We start from the raw sequence: 17,689 nt of genomic DNA on the forward strand, positions 1-17,689 counted from the left end.
GTATTTATAATTCCAGGCCTTGTTGCACTATTTAATATTCCAGATTATCAGAGTCATGTTTACATCTTTGATTTTCTGGACTTGCTTTTTCATCAAAAAAAGAAAAAAAAAATCAGTACAATCCTTGATGACTGATGTTTCTTTATATGGATTGAAGAGTTAGATGTCCTTTAGTTATCTGCCGTACCAATGAGGCGGCTCAGTCACAGGTCAAACGACATCAATAAGAAGATCACCCATCATAAATATTTGGATTCTCAATTAACGATAGACTATAAAATGCCCTGATTTTCCATGCTCTGTATTTCCAAAAGGGTATATATACCCTCAAGGGTCTTCCAAATTTGGTATCCAAAAATGGACGTACCTAATGCTTTTAAAATTCAAAACTTGAAATTCACTGCTTCTTGATTGTTTATTCAAATGTGCCTTACCTGGCTAAGGAAGTCATTTGCAATGGTGAAATATCTGCTAAACTGAAGTAACACCTCTGTTCTGGTTGCAGATTTCAAACACAAGTAAATAAATACTACTTGTAATTTGTGTTGCCTCTCTATGCTTCCTAAAGTACATGCGCACAAGGATTAACTTTGTTAAACTGAACAGGTGGGAAGCTGACTTCTCGCAAGTGCCAAATTCTGACTCCTGGACTGTGTATTAAAGGAAGGGACTTGGCTTTCCTGCCACCTCTCCATTGAAGAGTTGGTGCCCTGGAGTAAATGGCAGCTTGCAGCTTTTGCTCCCTGCCTCAGACAAACACCAAATAGCACCTGCGCAAACTGTGGCCAAGCAGGGACCTTGGCACCCTAGCTCTGGCAGTTTGTGTCCTTAAGGTGGCAGCAGCTATCAAAAAAGGTGAGGTTTTTCTTTTTTTGGTGTGTTTTTTTTGTTTTCTGGGGGAATGGGGAGAGCACTGGAGAAGCAGTCTTAAAACTGAAAAAAAGAGAGAGCTAATTCTTCAGAGCTCCTTTAATCTTCCATTTTCTGCTCAGGAGAATCATATTCATAGCCAGATTATTCATTATTGAGAGCTTATTTCAGACCAAACCGTGTATGTCAGTAGATTAGAACATTGAGGAAGATCAGCTTCTCACTGTAGGTGATGGGAGTAAGTTCTTTATCTTATCATTAGCATGGTCTTTCATGGGTTTTGATCATAATTAGTAATTCTGCCAGCAGACTTCTTTGCAGGGATTAAAATGCAGATAGGTGTCATTTAAGTAGCATAATCAAACTGAAAGTGAGGGTTTTGTGGCAGGTAAATCCTTTTTTAATGACATATTTTTTGACTTTTCAGACTCAGTTTGTTGTTTAAAAATGGGTTTGTTTACTTTCATGTGCTTGTAATGGAATTTTATTAAGTATTTTTCTCCCCAAAGAAAAAGATCGTTAGTGTTCAGGTGAACATTTATTCTGATTAGTATAAATGACATGTAAAATTCTTAAGCAATGTTTCTGCACATCCATTCATTGTCATAAGTGAAAGCCAAGCATACAGATGAAGAATTACTGAATGAATTCAAATTAAATAAATCCCCCCCTTCTCTCTTTCTTTTTTTCCCCTCTGTCACTTTTTTCTTTTTCTGATGTTTTTGGGCTTTATTCTCTCTGTGAATGTGGATTAGTGACATGGCTCTGAATATATAAGAATCCAAGAGTTTGTCCTAGTGTCAAGGTCAACATTCTTAGAATATCAGAAAATTAAAGCTTGCTACATTTCTGAATATTATGAACAAAGCAGCAAAGAAAGAGTAGACAATATTTCATCAACAAAAGGCTTGTAGTTAGATTTTAGATCAACACCTCAGCAAAGCAGGGGTCTGCTTCATTTGGTAAAATGTTCAAGTGTTTGGCTGCATGATGAAACTGAATGATAATATTGTATATTATTGAAGTGCTCATAGAACTCTGATTTTGCAAAATGTAAAATGCAGGAAGGTGAGGAGCAGATACAACCCTGGGAAGAATATGTGGCAGCAGGTCATACATTCAGCTGCAGCTAAGATGGCTATTTGGCAGTTGTTTCTGTTTTAAATTTGATACTAATCAGGTAGTTGATGTGATGAACTCCTTATGACACAGGTAGTGATTACACTCTTACCTGGAGATTTCTTTTCTATCACCTTTTTTTTGTTTATATCTTGCATTTCAGCTTACATTGCATGCTCTCTGGGGAGGATTTGGCTTTTCGTCACATTTTTGTACAGCACCTAGCTTGGCAGGTCAGGGTCTTTTGGATAGCTTGGCAATTAACCGTGAAGATAAGAATTTAAGCTGCCTATGAGAGGAGGCAGAGCTGAATGTTTGGTCCCCTGCCTCTGTTTATGCAGGGGCTTTGAAGGTGGCAGTGTTTTGGAGCCTGAGAAATGGCAATGTTGTAGTGTTGCTACAAAAAAAGGTAAAATTCAGGGGAGGCACTTTAGAATGCTAATTTGGGTAAATGCTTAAAAATACCAGCAAACAGTTTGTCCAATGTCATACGGAAAGTTGATAGTACACAGAGGACCTAGAGTCCTCCCAGACACTGATCTCTAATAGCAAAATAAGATCTAGATAATCTGGAAGTTGCTATGAATTTTTGCATACTTGCCTAGCTTTTCAGTGTGTAATGATAACAGCTTCTTTCTGAATCTTTTTGCATATTTGAACACACAGCTATGCCCACACTATATCCTCCTCCTTGCTCCATGGTTCCTGAAAGCCATTTCTTGTAATTTTTCTGCTGACGTAAAGAATACTGCCTCGGGCAAACACCACGTGCAGGGCTCATAGAGCCATCAGGGCAGCATCTGCCATGTTCTTCTCTCATTGTCTGAGAACATGCTGCCAGACATGTGCACGCAGACTAGGCAAGGTTTTGTACCAGAAAAAAAAACCAACAATTGAAGCTTAAGACTAGTGGAGAAGTTTATTTTCATTAAGATATATCCCTAATGAGCATAAAAATGCTCATTTTGAGGAAGTGAATGCACAAAAAATAGATATAAATTCCCCGTGGATAGTATGGTATAGAGGATTGGAGCCCACATATATATTTCCCTCTGCGTAAGTGCAACTATTAAAACTTGTATTGTGCTTTAATGAATTCCTATCTGAGGCATGTTGTAATTAAACAAAAATTGCATCAGGGATTAAAGTAAAACAAAATATTCATATTGCTCATTGTCGTCTGTTAGCTTAGAATTAATTGAAAATCAGTGCAGTTTTTTGTCTGGCTGTTTTCAGCAGCAAAAGAATTTGAGCTTTTTCTTCTGTGACAAGGCAGCAGCAAATCAATTCTGATCAGTAGATTTACCTGCTTATTCAGTAGGGTGTCGTAAACCCTCATGATTTAAGAGCACTAGCTGCTGTTGTGCATATGTGAGAAATCCAGCTATATCTCTAAGGTCTGTTAATGCTGAAGAATGTGCTGTGCTGTTCACTCATCCCAAGGTTCAGGTCATACCTCATCCCTCTGTTAATAGTATGATTTTATGGTGCCAAATCCAAGATGAATTAAAACTTGCTTGCACTTGGGACCAAATTCTGCTGCCATTTATAACTGAATTCAGAGTGATTTTTGGAAGTTTTCCATAAGTAGCAACAGAAACATGGTTTCTTCAGAAGGAGCTCTGACTGAACAGAAACCAAGTGAAGACTTTGGGAAGTTAGACTATTATCACATGATATTCAACCCCATGTGAGCGGTATGTCCTTAAAAAACAGGAGGGGAAAAACGGCAGAGAAAGTATTCAGAGACTATGTGATATTTGACTAAGAAAGATCTAGAGACTTTCAGCAGAGACAAGGTAGAAAGCAAGAAGAAACTGGAAGAAGAAAAGGATGTGGCTGCCATCATGATAATACATAGTCACTTGCAGTAACCTTGATTTTGAAAATTTATTTTTAACTGTTTACTTGATGGAAATCTACCAAAACCTTGCTATTCTACGTGGGTTTTTAAAAATGCTTCCCCTGGGCTAGAGTGTGTCCTCGAGATATTTTCAGAGCTTTCCATTTGTTTACGAAACAATTTCTACTTGAAACTTGAAAGTAGAAGATAATTAGCATTAGGGTTATTACTTGTGTGTTCTGACTGTGCCCTTTCCATATTCAGTGAGTAAGCTATTGCAGAGAAAGAGGCTTGGCTTAGATTAGAAACTCAGACTGAGCATACGCATACAGATGAGGAAACACATTTAATTAAATATACTCACAGGATAATCATATATAATCACTAATATGCTCCTATAAATTCCTCAGTATATAAGGGAATGGTTACAGTATAAACACAAAATGAGAAGGATAATGATGAATTATGTCCTTGGGCTCTTTGTTAATGGGAGTATCAGTTTGCAGAGGGGAGGGGCAAGTAACAAGCTTTAAATAGCTTTTACCAGGCAGTTTAACTAGGTTGTTACACTACCCTACAGTAGCTCAAAGAAACATTTCAGCTACAAATAAGTTGGCTGAATATGGTAAAAGAGATTTTCTTGTTTGTCAAGGGACAAGTTATTAGCCTTTTACTATCCAGTGATTATTTCTTGCTGGGACAGCTTTGGTTGTTCTGGGTTCCTGCATCCCTTCTGATACCAGTTCTATGGAAAATAGGTAGAATGGGAGTCATAAGTCTGTGCTGTGTAGGGACTCCTGTTCACTTGACTGACGTTTCAGAAGACAAGTTTTGGGCTAGTAGCCAAGTAAGGTTTGTTTGCATATCCAGTACGCTTTTGTGATTTGTTCCTTGATTGACTTCTCTATTTGGTTATATGAGTTCTGACTATCTCTCAGCAGATTTCGATTATAAAGAAGGCTCACCAAAAACAGAAAAAAAAAAATAGATCTACGTTTTGCTAGATCACAATGCAAAAAAAATGTTTTTGAAGAAGAGGATGCTGCGTTGACAGCAGATGAATGAATACATAGGCAGTATGAAATAGATCTCAATTTTATTTCACCTGGGGTGTTATAATCATGTAATCTGGGGAGCCAAGACTAAGAGATCTGTTTGTAAGAATCAGTGTTCTAGCAGATCAGAGCCTCAGTGTTACTTGTTGCCGGTGTGATGGAGAAATGGATGAGAGTGTCAAGAAGAAGAAAGAATCACAGAATCAGTCAGGTTGGAAGAGACCTCTGGGATCATCGAGTCCAACCATTGCCCTGACACCACCATGTCAACTAGACCATGGCACTAAGTGTCATGTCCAGTCTTTTCTTAAACACATCCAGAGATGATGACTCCACCACCTCCCTGGGCAGCCCGTTCAACGTCTAATGACCCTTTCTGAAAAGAAATTCTTCCTAACATCCAACCTGAACCTCCCCTGGTGAAGCTTGAGGCTATGTCCTCTTGTCCTAGCGCTAGTTGCCTGGGAGAAGAGGCCGACTCCCACTCCACTACAACCTCCCTTCAGGTAGTTGTAGACTGCAATAAGGTCACCTCTGAGCCTCCTCTTCTCCAGGCTAAACAACCCCAGCTCCCTCAGCCGTTCCTCATAGGTCATACCCTCCAGACCCTTCACCAGCTTGGTTGCCTCCTCTGGACTCGCTCCAACACCTCAACATCTTTCTTGAAGTGCGGGGCTCTTAACCTGAAGAGACAGCACATAAACCAAAGAGAAACCTAAAACAAAAGCAAAAAGAAATTATTTTAAAGCCAAATAACAAATGGTTGAGCCTAGGTGTAGGTGTGTTTTCACTATGAGCATAGCCAGAAATCCCAGATTCTCAGGTTTTGGTTCTACTTTATCATACATCATATGGAAAAGATGTCATTGGTGGAAGGGATCTCACAGAGGTCCATAAGTTCCTGAAGGTGCATTGGAAAGATCTGCTCACTGCCTTTTCTAATGCAATAATTAGGGGACACAGCATGGTACTTTCAGGGTGCAGAGTAAAAAAGTGTATATTTGAGGCATGAACTCCTTGAGTTTGAGGCAAGATATTGTGGATTAATTTTTACTTAGGTTCAAAAACTGAATTAATATTTTCATGGAAGATGAAGCCTGTGAGAACTGCTAAACATAAAAACAGGTAGGTGAAGTCCTAGGTGGAAATTGTATGGCAGAGTGCTCTGGGGAAATATTGGCATGTCCTGATTCTAAACTCCTCAACAGGCATTTGCTGGTGGCTTTTTCTGGAGACCTCCATGTTACTGGATTGTATGCAACTGTGGATATGGCCATTCTCACGTTCTAATGACGTTGAACCTTCTATTCTTTGTGTGAAAAGGTAAATATATATATATACACACATACATGCACACATCCCCTTTGAGGCATTTTTAGCTTGTTCAGGTAATCATATCTGAGGTATTCCTTAATCCTCAAAGCTGCTGTAGAAGTTAGAAGATATTTATCATTAAACAAAATTATTTGATTTTTTAAAAAATTTTCATTAGTGTTGATCATCAAGATTGTCAACAGTGTTTTAAACAGTGTGTTGTGTAAAGATTTCCAAGCCACGTGAGAAGTTAGAATACAGAAAACTGAAGGGAAAGGCTCCCAAACCCAAAACAGAACTTCAGTGAAATAAGAGATGCTTTCCATATGCTAGCTGAGGTGCAGAAAAAAAGAAAGAAAAAAAAAAAAGTAGCGCCTTTGCCCTCATCACTTGCCTCAAAAACTTTGAAGCCACCCATGAATGGGTAGGAATCGAAATGATAGCAATTACATTAATTTCATTACTAAAAGATGAAGGTCACAACAATAGCAATTACCTGCAATTTCCCATTCCTGCAATTATATTATTATGAAAATGAAGACTTGCTAACTACAATAAAACTTTCAGGGACACTAAAGTGAATTATTTTCCATTTCAGCATGCTTGCTAATTGTGTCAGGACTTCAGTGTAATGTGATTACCATTGCTTTGGTCTCATCAGAACAACAAACAGTAGATAGGTAGTGCCTGCTGCTTCTAGGCTTCATCTATGCATAAGTTTTATATCTATTTAGATTAGTAACACTGTATTTTACTGAAATATTTATATCACTATAAATCCTAGTAGAATAAACTGTTTGGGAATGAACTATATTAGCATAGGTATGCTTATACCAATATAACTGGGTGCAAAATAAGCAGTTGTACAGTTTTGTGACACAGTATAACAAGATGCAGAAAAATGTCATGTTTCTGATCCAGCTGTGTTGGTGGAAGAAATTACCACATCTTGCTGCTAGTCACATGGATCTGCCAGCACATTATTTTTCATGAGCACTCCCTAAATTATTTCCGGCAAAATCAGCCAGTTTATGTCAGTGAGAGAACTTAAAGTGACCTGGCAGCTTTTGCCTGCTATCACTCGGGGAGCACACACACAGATTGCTTGGCTGCTTGCCTGGTTTGGGCAATAAAGTCAGCATAGGGGCACTTGCACCAGCTGTTGACAGCAGTTGTCTCTTTCATTGGCAAGGATGAATTTGTAGTGCATGTCCACAGCCTTATAGCTGTGTTGCATTCTAGTAGACATAAGGCTTTACCCATACTGGATTGTGCTAAATGCACAATGTCAGCTGAATCTCTGACTGCAGACAGCCATGGTCCAGAACATTTTCCAGCCTCATCTTGTAACAAAATATGGTTTTTGCTTCTGTTGCTATCACAGTAGTAGAAGCAGGCTATTCCAGAGTTTTCCTCTTCTAATAGCTAGAAAGCTTCTCGCTTCCAGCCTATATTTAGTCATGACCTGTTTATAACTCCACTCTCCATAGTCTGTTTACATCTCAGCTTAAGTAGCTCTTTTCCCACATTGGCATTTATGTCTCAGATTTATCTGTGGAAAGCAATCATATCTCTTCTTAGCCTTTGTTTTACTTAAACCCTACTCTAAGTCAGACTCTCGTAAGCTCTGCTCTCCAACCATCTCCTGCTCCTAATACTCCTCCCTGAATTGCTTCAGGCTGAACTTGTCATTATTGAACATCAGTATCCAGAACTGCCTGTAATAAACAAGATTTTTTCAGGTGCTTTTACTACATATAACTTCTGTGTTCCTACTGGTAATTCTTGTCCCGAAGCATTCTTGATTACTAGCTTTTGCCTTTATTATGGCCAAATCATTGTAGTGTCTCATTGTCACCCAATTATCTATAGATAATATGTTTCTAGCATATAGCAGAAATTCCTTTTTATTCCCACATGCATGACTTTGTACTCTGTCCTTTTATCTCCTACTTTGGTCCTAGAGGACTTTCAGTTCTTCTTTTGTGATATTCCAATTTTTCTCTGTATTGACATTATCTCCCAACAAGTGCTGGCACTGAATTTCATTAGCACATTTTTTGTGCCAATAGTTAATTATTTTTTTTTAAAAATGCTGTTAGGACTTATATTTGTCCCTTCTCTCCACCATGATCACTTATTATCTCTTCATTAGCTAGTTCTTATAATTCTTGGGGAACCACATTCTTTAGCTTATAGTTTGGCAGCTTATCAATGATGTCTAATAAGAGTAGATCTCCCATATAGTACATTTTTAGAGAAAATACATTTATCTTTACACAAAGAGATTGTATTAGATAAGACAATGATAAAATAACAACAGGAGAAACTACTGGACTTTATAGATACTGAAAGAGGAATGCCTGGAGCTACCATTGGGTGAAAAATGTCAAAAGATAGTGAAAGGGTGCTGGCTTCCGGGGGTGTCACTAAGGCTGAAATTACTAAACAAGGTTATTAAATCAGCCAAACTGAGGCCAATGGGAATAGAGTAAAGGTGGGTTGGTTGGTTGTTTGGGGAGAGGGAAAGGGGAGAAAGGGAGCATGAGGAAAATCCAGTAATGTGACCAGGGCAGTTGGAGAGTATCTGCTGAGCAGCCCTGTGCACAATTAGCAGAGCTCTGGCAGGACAATAAACCGATGGTGGGACCATGCAGAGTGATGAACTTGCTTCTGCAGACAGGGTTGGTCAAAAATGAAGAATGTTAGACATTTCTTTATAAATGACATTTCTTTATAAATGACATTTCCTTATAAATGACATTTCCTTTTAAAAAAGGCCAGTGGTGACATTGCTTTCATTGCTTTGTGATTCTATGGGTTTTTTTTTCTGAACAAATGTCCACTTTGGAGGGACATTGAACATTTGTGGGTTTGGTTCCCACACCCTGAGACTGAGTTCCTCTCCTTCTGGGGTCTGCAGTTAGCTACAGTTATGCAGCTTCTATTGTAGCTCTCCCTTTAAGGATGTTCTTGTGCTAGAGAAAGTGAGAATGTGTCTGTATTCCTTCTAGATCCTTATGAATCAGAATCAAAAACTATCATCTAATGACTTTCATTCCCATATTGTCTGTTAATGAGACACTTCGTCCTTCATTGTACTACCAACTTGCAAAAATATTTCTCTGGAACTTGTCTCTTTTATAAAAATACAGATTTGTGGAAATTCTGGGTATTTTATTCCTTTTTTTTTTTTTTTTAAATTACCATGAGCACGATTCAGGTGACTAGTGGTAATCCTACAGTCCTGAAAACACAGGCAAGTATTTAGGTAAAGTTGCCATTGCTAACAGTATATCAGGATCAGGAGTTGGTGTAATAGGATAATTCAATTGTGATCTTTTATGGTTTAAACAAAACTCATTATATTAGGTAGCACGAACAATAATGGTGGTGGATACTGTAAGGTAGGACCAAGAAACACAACTCAGTTGCATCAGATAGCACAGTTCATTGAATAGCGTGTCCTCTGATTATATTGTCATTATACACACAGTCTGGATTCAAGCCCAGATCATTTGTATGTTATCTTTGATACTTAATGACATCTAAATGTCAAGTTACAGCTCTTCTGTACTATGTTAGCCAACTATATACATTTTTTTTTCCTAAACAGTTTGTTTTTTTAATCAGTTCTTTCATTTCATTAGATATTTCCTTTTGAAAAGTCAAGAGGAAAACTTGGGAAAAATATTGTGATGTTGCTTTTAACTAACACGGCAACACACCATTAGAGAAATCTCCAGTTACCAATTTAGTGAGCTTATAGCCATAAGAAACGGTTTAGAAAAATACAAATTTACCCACATCTGCAGTATTTACCAATTCTTTTCACATCTGTAGTTAGTGGAGAGAGAGACCATCCATCAGAGTTGTGAAATGATTTTCATCATGGCCTAGTAATATCAACTGCCAGTAGCTAAAGATTTGTTTCTAGTGCAGAAAAGTAAAAATTACCTTTGCATCAAACTTCTTACATGCTTTGTGACATCAAAATAGTGAATCTATATAAAATCCTAGCAGAAGGAAGGAACTGTAGGGTTTTTACATTGATGTAGCTGCTCAAATTCTAGTAAAAGGTACCTCTGTTTTGTCTCCAATAGGCTTTTAGATCAAGATAATTATCTTGGTGCTGGAAACAGACCTTTATTACAGAAAAGGTTGACACCAAGATGGGCTGAATGGTTTAAGAGGGTTTTAAAGTGTGGATGCAAGTCAAAAATCTCATTATTCTTCAAAACAACATTCCAGTGAAACTCTCAAAGGGAAAGCTATAACTCATGGTAGTGCTGCCTTTGGTGCTGGAAGAACAGGATGGTTTCAGCCTATGTACAGTGACGAGCTTCAGGTTATTGCCTATTTAGAATTTGCTCTATGGAAAGGTTTCCAAATACACTTGTCATACAGGTCTGTATTTCTATTGGAACTCAGCAATTATTAGTGACAACTTGTTTATCTATGGCACTTTTGTTCTGAAATCTCCTCTCTCACTCACTCTCTATCTGCAGCTGTTAGCTCTTCACGTCTCACTTTTATTTCAACTGCGGAGAAATTGAGGAAGAGATAGTCAGGTAGACTTGACTATGGTTTGCTTTCCAAAAAGTGAGAGTGTAGGTGCTAGAAACCACCATTGCAATGATTGATTTCCTACAAAATTCTATCATTCTGAATTTCCTGTGAGGTAGCCTAGGTGAAGTTAGTACTATAAATCTTTCCCCAGGGCTGATCTTGCTGAGGAAAGCTTAATCATCTACCATGATCAAATTAATTAAAAAAAAATTGACTGACAAAGATCACATTTAAAGAATTACACTGTCTTTATAAGTATTAAGATTACAGCTGTAAGCGGATGTGAGTGCCATGTAGATTTGTGACTAGGAGGAAATCCCTGCATTATAAGAAAATTCTAATCAGAGCAGTGCTTTGGTAATGAATTCTATTATAAATCATAATGCGATAAAAATCACACTAAAATCCTGAAAAGCCCTGTAATTTTCACCCCAATCTTGCACACAAAACTGACGGAAATAGTCTTGTGACAAACACATGGAAAACTGCAGTAATCGTGCAAATTACCTGCATGCCAAATTATCTCTGTATTGGCCCTGTACAACTATTTCTGACTTCATGTTTGGCTTTGTTTGACTACTACTGTGTGTAAACTGTATTGAAATCTGCAATGCTCTATGCAATTATGGATTTGTTAAAGGGGACATACACTCATTTCCTTCACTGCTGTAGCCTGAAAGCTAAAAACCAGGAAACACATCACGCCTTCAATAAGCTCTACTATGAAATAAAACACGATCTTCGTTGTGGCTTAAACGATGTTTTTTTTAAGGGCATTTTTGCTGGTAGTAAGAAAGATAAATAGAAATGATGTGTTTGTTACACTGAAAGGTGCTAATGGTTTATGACCAGGCTGTTGATTTATAAGCATTCAGACCTTGGTGGAAGATTCTTCTCTAGATTAAAGCATTCTTCTTGTTCTGGTATCTAAGGTTTCAAGGCTTCTTTGTGTTGTAAAGAAACTGTGCAGAAGGTGCAGAGTCACCTTTATTTTAAAGACCGTGATATTCCAAAGGGAGTTGTTGAAAAGTAAAGTTTAAAGCTTGGAACAGAAAGGCAAGACTATGTTAAAAACTATGTTAAACTAGTGTGAAATCAGAGAGAGAAGGGGAGAGGTGTCCAAGATGGGATAAAGATCCTTGGCCGGGTTGATGCCACATGGAAATCCTGAACTCCTTTCTGGGTTCTTCTCTGCATGAGGGAATAGGTTTGTACATAAACAAGTCCTCTAATCAAATACCTAGCTAGGTGTCACTGACAGCAAATCTAAAGAGGTAGGTTTGCTACTCCCTAACAAGGAGACAGTTTAAAGTTTGGACAAAAATCTTGTAGTGTTTTCCAAATTACTGCATGTTGTTCACTAGGTCTATAAACAAAACACAAGAGTATTAAAACAGTAGTCTAAATAAGGGGAGAGTGGTAGAAAGGATATAAAAAAAAGTCTTCAAATTTATTGTAATATAGTTTGTCTTTTACACATTATATAAATGAATCAGTATAAGTAATCTGGCTCTAACTACAGTCACATGATCAGATCGCTGTATGTGCTAGAGATAGAAGAATGACATACAGCCATTCCCTATGTCCCCTGTAATTTGATGCCTGCTAGGTGACAAATTGCACAGTTGAATCCTCTCTTATACCTTTAAAGGTCATCTGCCCCCAGGGCTGCTGCTGATAAAGTCACATTAGTAAAAATGAATGAGTAGGGGGGAGGGAGGAAAAGACATCAGCATGCCCAAAGAGTGGATATGGATAAATAACCCTTTTAGGTTGGAAGTCTTTTTCTGCAATGTCGAGTTATCATTGTTTTCAGTTTGCAACACTAATCAACACTAGATAGACAGGAAATCAAACTGCTTAGTGCTCACGGGGTAAACATGAGGAGTTGTATCAAACTACAGCACTTACTTACTTCCTAGCTAAGCCAGATTGTCCCCCTTGAGCTATTTTCAAAATGCATCAGCAAGAAGGAGGTTATGTAAAAAGGCCTGAAAACATATGTTACCAGGTTGTACCCACTTACATCAAATACATTAAGACCGATTGTAGATATTTGTGCACTGTACAGGACACTTGCATGAAACGAATTTTTGCCAAACAGGGCTGGATAACATGTCACTAACTCTTAATGACAGAAGCTGATATATAATGTATGCTGGCTTTACATTTTACTGATTGAATTACCAGGGAAAAGAATACCTGTACCTAAAGCAAACATCTCCCTGCTGTGGGAGAACAAGAGTTTAGTGTATTTATCCCAAATATATTCAGTGGACTGCATATGGAGACAAAAACCCCCTAATTTCCAAGATTAAATATTAGTCAAAATTACGAAGTCAGTGCTCAGCAGGGCAAGCTAGGACAAGACTGTGAGACAGTGAAGGCCGAACTATCTGCTATTTATTTCTTCTTGATGGCTAATGTGAGACATTAGCTAAGGAGTGCTGGCTACTGTTTTGCCTGTAACTGCTAATGATCAATTTCAAATGGGGCTAACAACTGGATATATTCTATTCATATTGCTGGTAAATATTCTATAGTCTTCATCCAATCTGTGTTTATTTTTTAACTCTGACTCTTTTTTGCCCCCCTTATTTCTGCCCTGTGACATTGAATTTTCAGCAAAGTTTTTACACTATTTTTCTAAAGTTTTACAGTTGAGTTTTTAAAATATATTATTTAAGTTTGATTTCTTTTTTTAAAGCTGTTTGCAGGAAACACTAACTCAACTGTGTGTTGGATAAAATAGTCCCAAATTATATGTGTAGCCTGGGCAGCGATAACACAAAGCCAATCAATTCCCAAGATAACCTCTTTTGTTTCTATGGTTTTGCCTAGTTGTATGCAGGTGAAAAGTGATAGACCAGCTTTTCTCAGGTGTGTTTTTTTTTTCTTTCTCTCTCCATCTTATTAATTTTAGAGAGCCATTCTTCAAGTGAACTGTATTTCTTTCCCAGATGTATTTCAAAACTTGCAGCATATTGTAAGTCTGTGTGAACACAGTAGCTTTGGTTTTATTTGGAGCAAATGAATTCAATCTAATTTGCAGTAAGTATGTGATTTCATTAGTGTGCTGAAACAATGTATGTTTTGCAGCATGTACATTATGCAGCAGTACCTATAAGGTCAATAAATGTCTGATTATCCACTCTGAGTAGAACACCTTTTGCCCTTCGTTTCAGACAGTTATGTGGTATCTTCTTAATTAATTAAAATATAGCATCTTTCTCCACACAATGAGCTAATTAGGTAATGATATCATTAAATGGTGGACATTGTATTATTCATCATAAAAATAATTGAATCAAATTAAATGGGAGAAAAGATAAATCACGGATTGAATTAAAAGGAAACAGCACTGGGCTGTTATATTTAGGCTAGATTCTGACATGTTTTGAATATAACCTTCCTCTACAGACTGTCCCCCATAGGCTTCAGAAGGGCTACTGATGAAGAGGGACATAACAGGCAACATGAAGTTGCATAAAATTAGATGCAAGGATAGCTGATACTCCTGAAATCCATTTGTGTTGTCTGGATTGAACTTGAAACTACCCCTAAAAGCCACTGAAAGAAAAGGGTGCTATTCATCACAAAGCCTTTTCTGTACCTCTCAAAACTCCTCAGCTATTAAAAAGGAAAAAAAAATAATTCAATAGAAGATATGTTCATTTTCCAAAACCTTTGAGGAGCTGTAAGGGAAGTAAATATAGACTAAATATAGGAACGAATGTATTTGAAATTAGGTTTCATTTTAGTTTGGGGTTTTGTTGTTTATTCAAATTAATACTACTTGTGTGATTATTTTTTCTAGCAGGTTTTCCAGAGAAACAGTTAAGACATTTTCAGAGGTGAACAGAGGTAGCTTTTTCACTGGAATTGGTAGCTGCTGAGCAGCATGCTAGTAAAATACACAGTGCTGCTCAGTGTCACTTACTCTGCTGTAGTTTTACCGTTGGAAGGGACATGAACATGACATGAAGCAGTCAGATCCTATCTGACCTGAACTGACCTTTCAGCATCTAGACTCAGCTTTGAAATGGTCTTAAGGAGTGCTGATTAGCAAAACCTTTTTAATTATGTATTCAGGTGAAACATTCAAGTGCCTCTGGAATATAAAATATTCTTTGAGAGGGTTCCACAAATGTGAAATAAATTCTGAAGCTTAGCTGAGTATAACCTGAAGTTTCTGATGAGCAGTGCATGAGGACAACTATTTCTGCTAAAATGACTGCATAAGATGGCTTGAATTCAGACTGGTTTAGGAAGGAAACTGCAGCAGGTGGGAGAAAATTCCTGTAGGTGCAGTGGATAATCATAACTAGTGGATTTGTCTTCATTCTTATAGGAAAGAGATGACACCTTCTGTGACATTTATCTTAGAAGAGTTACATACCAGGTTGTATGTCGTTCCTGAATCTGGGAAAAGGTGATCATAAACTGGAAGATGGACAACACTCAGCTAGTCTCTGGTCTGTCACAGAATGAAAAGCTCAAAAGACATCTGGAAACAGGACTAGGGATGTGTTTATATGTGGAGCAAAAACTCCTGGTAAAAACAAAAGACCAAAGATATGTAAAGTGTGTCAACTTCACTAACAGCATGAAAAACAACATTTACTTTCCAGTGGGTTTATTTTCTCTCTGAAAAAAAAAAGTAGTAGTGTCTGAGTGACCAGGAAGGGGGAAGAACATCCCAATGCATATGAAAATTGCACATTTTGTTGCACATTTTTTGTAAGTAGCATTATTATTATATATGATAAATCATATCCTGCTATTGAAGAATAGTGACTGGGACATTCCATGTCTTTTATATACATGTATGTTCACTTGGCACTACTTTCTTTTGGATGGAAACCCAGAAATTTACTTGCATATAATATGCTGTAAGCAGCTACCAGCTTGTGTTAGCTGAATCTCCCTCATAGCTTAAGCTGGGGGATATTTTTATGGGAAGATATATTACAATATACAAATAATTACACTGTGCAGCATAAAATCAACATCAATGGGCTCTGACTATGATATGTAGTGACATATAGGAAGATGCTATTTCTCTGGGAGTTATTACAATGAATGTCATGGATGGAGAGAACATCTGGCCCAGTGGGATGCAACTCTGAAAAATATAAATTCTGTTCTATTCACAGTTTTACTTTTTTTTTTAAATTCAGTTTTACAAATGATCCACTCTGTGAACTTGATCATGACTGTTTCCCTTGCTGTTTTTTCCTTTGTTGCTCTTTTTGTCTTCTACGTGTAGATTACAATCTCACCCAAGCAAGGCTGAGTGTCTTATTCTGTATTTGTAAAGTGTTTAGGGCAATGGGGTTGACTTTAAGGAAAAAGCTAATATGAAGTCCAAGAAAAATCAGTAGTTCATAGAGTCCTACCTGACACAAACTCAGATTCTCTTCAGGTCTATATTTAGTTTAACCACAGTGATTCCTACTACTCCATCGCTCTTTACTTGCCAGCACACCTTAGTCCTCTTTATGATATGCATGATCTCTAGTGTGTATTGCAACCTTTTTTTATTTTTACATTTCCACATGCCTTTCTTTTTGTATGATATATATTTTATGGTTGCTATTGTATGTTTCGTTTTGGAAATGGGCCCTATGCATAAAGAAATTGTACCCTAATGAGAACCAAGCCACTCAGAATCTTGCTTCCTTGACTGGAAATAGGTTGCGTAAATCCTGGATGAAATCAACATAGACTCAACATTTCTTGAAAAGGTGACTTTTCATACAATAATCTTCTTTAATGGACACATACAGTGGAAACATCTTACAGAATGACAGGTAAATTTTACTGCAAAAAAGTCAATTTCCTTCCTTCAATATTTCTTTTAATAATTTCGAACGTCATATATCTTAAGAAGAAATGTTTCCAGCCACTGAGATTAACACGCAAAGATGTTTCTTAACAGTATTCATTCTTATTTTAAAAATGACACTGAGAGCTTAGAGGCCGTTGTTCTTAATTTTTAAACCCATTAATTTCATTGTGTCTAACACAAAGCAGAACATCTTTGCCATAATTACTGTATAAGGGGTTTTTTTTGCACAAATTTGTAATTTTCCTAAAATAAGCTGGACTGCTTCAGTTATGTAAATCAAATATCTAGAGAATATAATGACTGCATTGGCAAAACACAATAGAACTTAACAGGAAGCCAGCAGAGAGAGAGAGAGAGTGACGGGGAAGGCAAAAGCCCAAATGAAGATATTTTTTTTTCAATTAGAACTGCAGCAAATTCTCTGCCCTGCTGGTAAACTGGCTCCTGCAGCTTCTCATTCTGCCAGATTTGCTTTTCCCTTGGTGCCAGAGTGCGACCATTAAGATTGACAGAAAGTCTAGGCTGAAATGAAAGCTGGTGTGCAGAGACCGAGAGTAGCTGAGAAAAACTGATGGTTTGCTTCTGTTGTTATTTTTGTGTATTTGTATTGAAGCAAATATACAGACAGTAGTGCCTAAAAGAGCCAAAGAGGTTATGATAAATTTCATGTGAGACATCTCAAGCAATGTGAGGTGAAACTATGACTGGGAGAAGGAAAAAGGCTATAGTAATGGCTAAAAAATTTGTTAATAATCAGGACTGACAACCTGCATCAAGTGGCTGGCACAATGTGGCCTGGATCCTGGAAGTCCTGAGAACAGCTGACTCTTCCATACATACTCCTCTTATGTCACTTGTCCTATAAAACCCAACCTTCCCTCACTCAAGACCTTCTCAGTGACCTAAATGACACTGTTCTTAGGATGCGTCTGTTTCTATCGCTTTGCTCCAGATGGAATGATCAGATTGAAGACAGCTATACAAAGGTGAAGTAATACCATTGATTTATATTATGAAGTCACTACAGCTTTATTTTCAATCCTAATCTTTGTGAGTTTTATTTTCAAA

Source organism: Nyctibius grandis, chromosome 4, assembly GCF_013368605.1.
Source record: "Nyctibius grandis isolate bNycGra1 chromosome 4, bNycGra1.pri, whole genome shotgun sequence".
In the NCBI taxonomy this organism is placed as follows: Eukaryota; Metazoa; Chordata; class Aves; order Nyctibiiformes; family Nyctibiidae; genus Nyctibius; species Nyctibius grandis.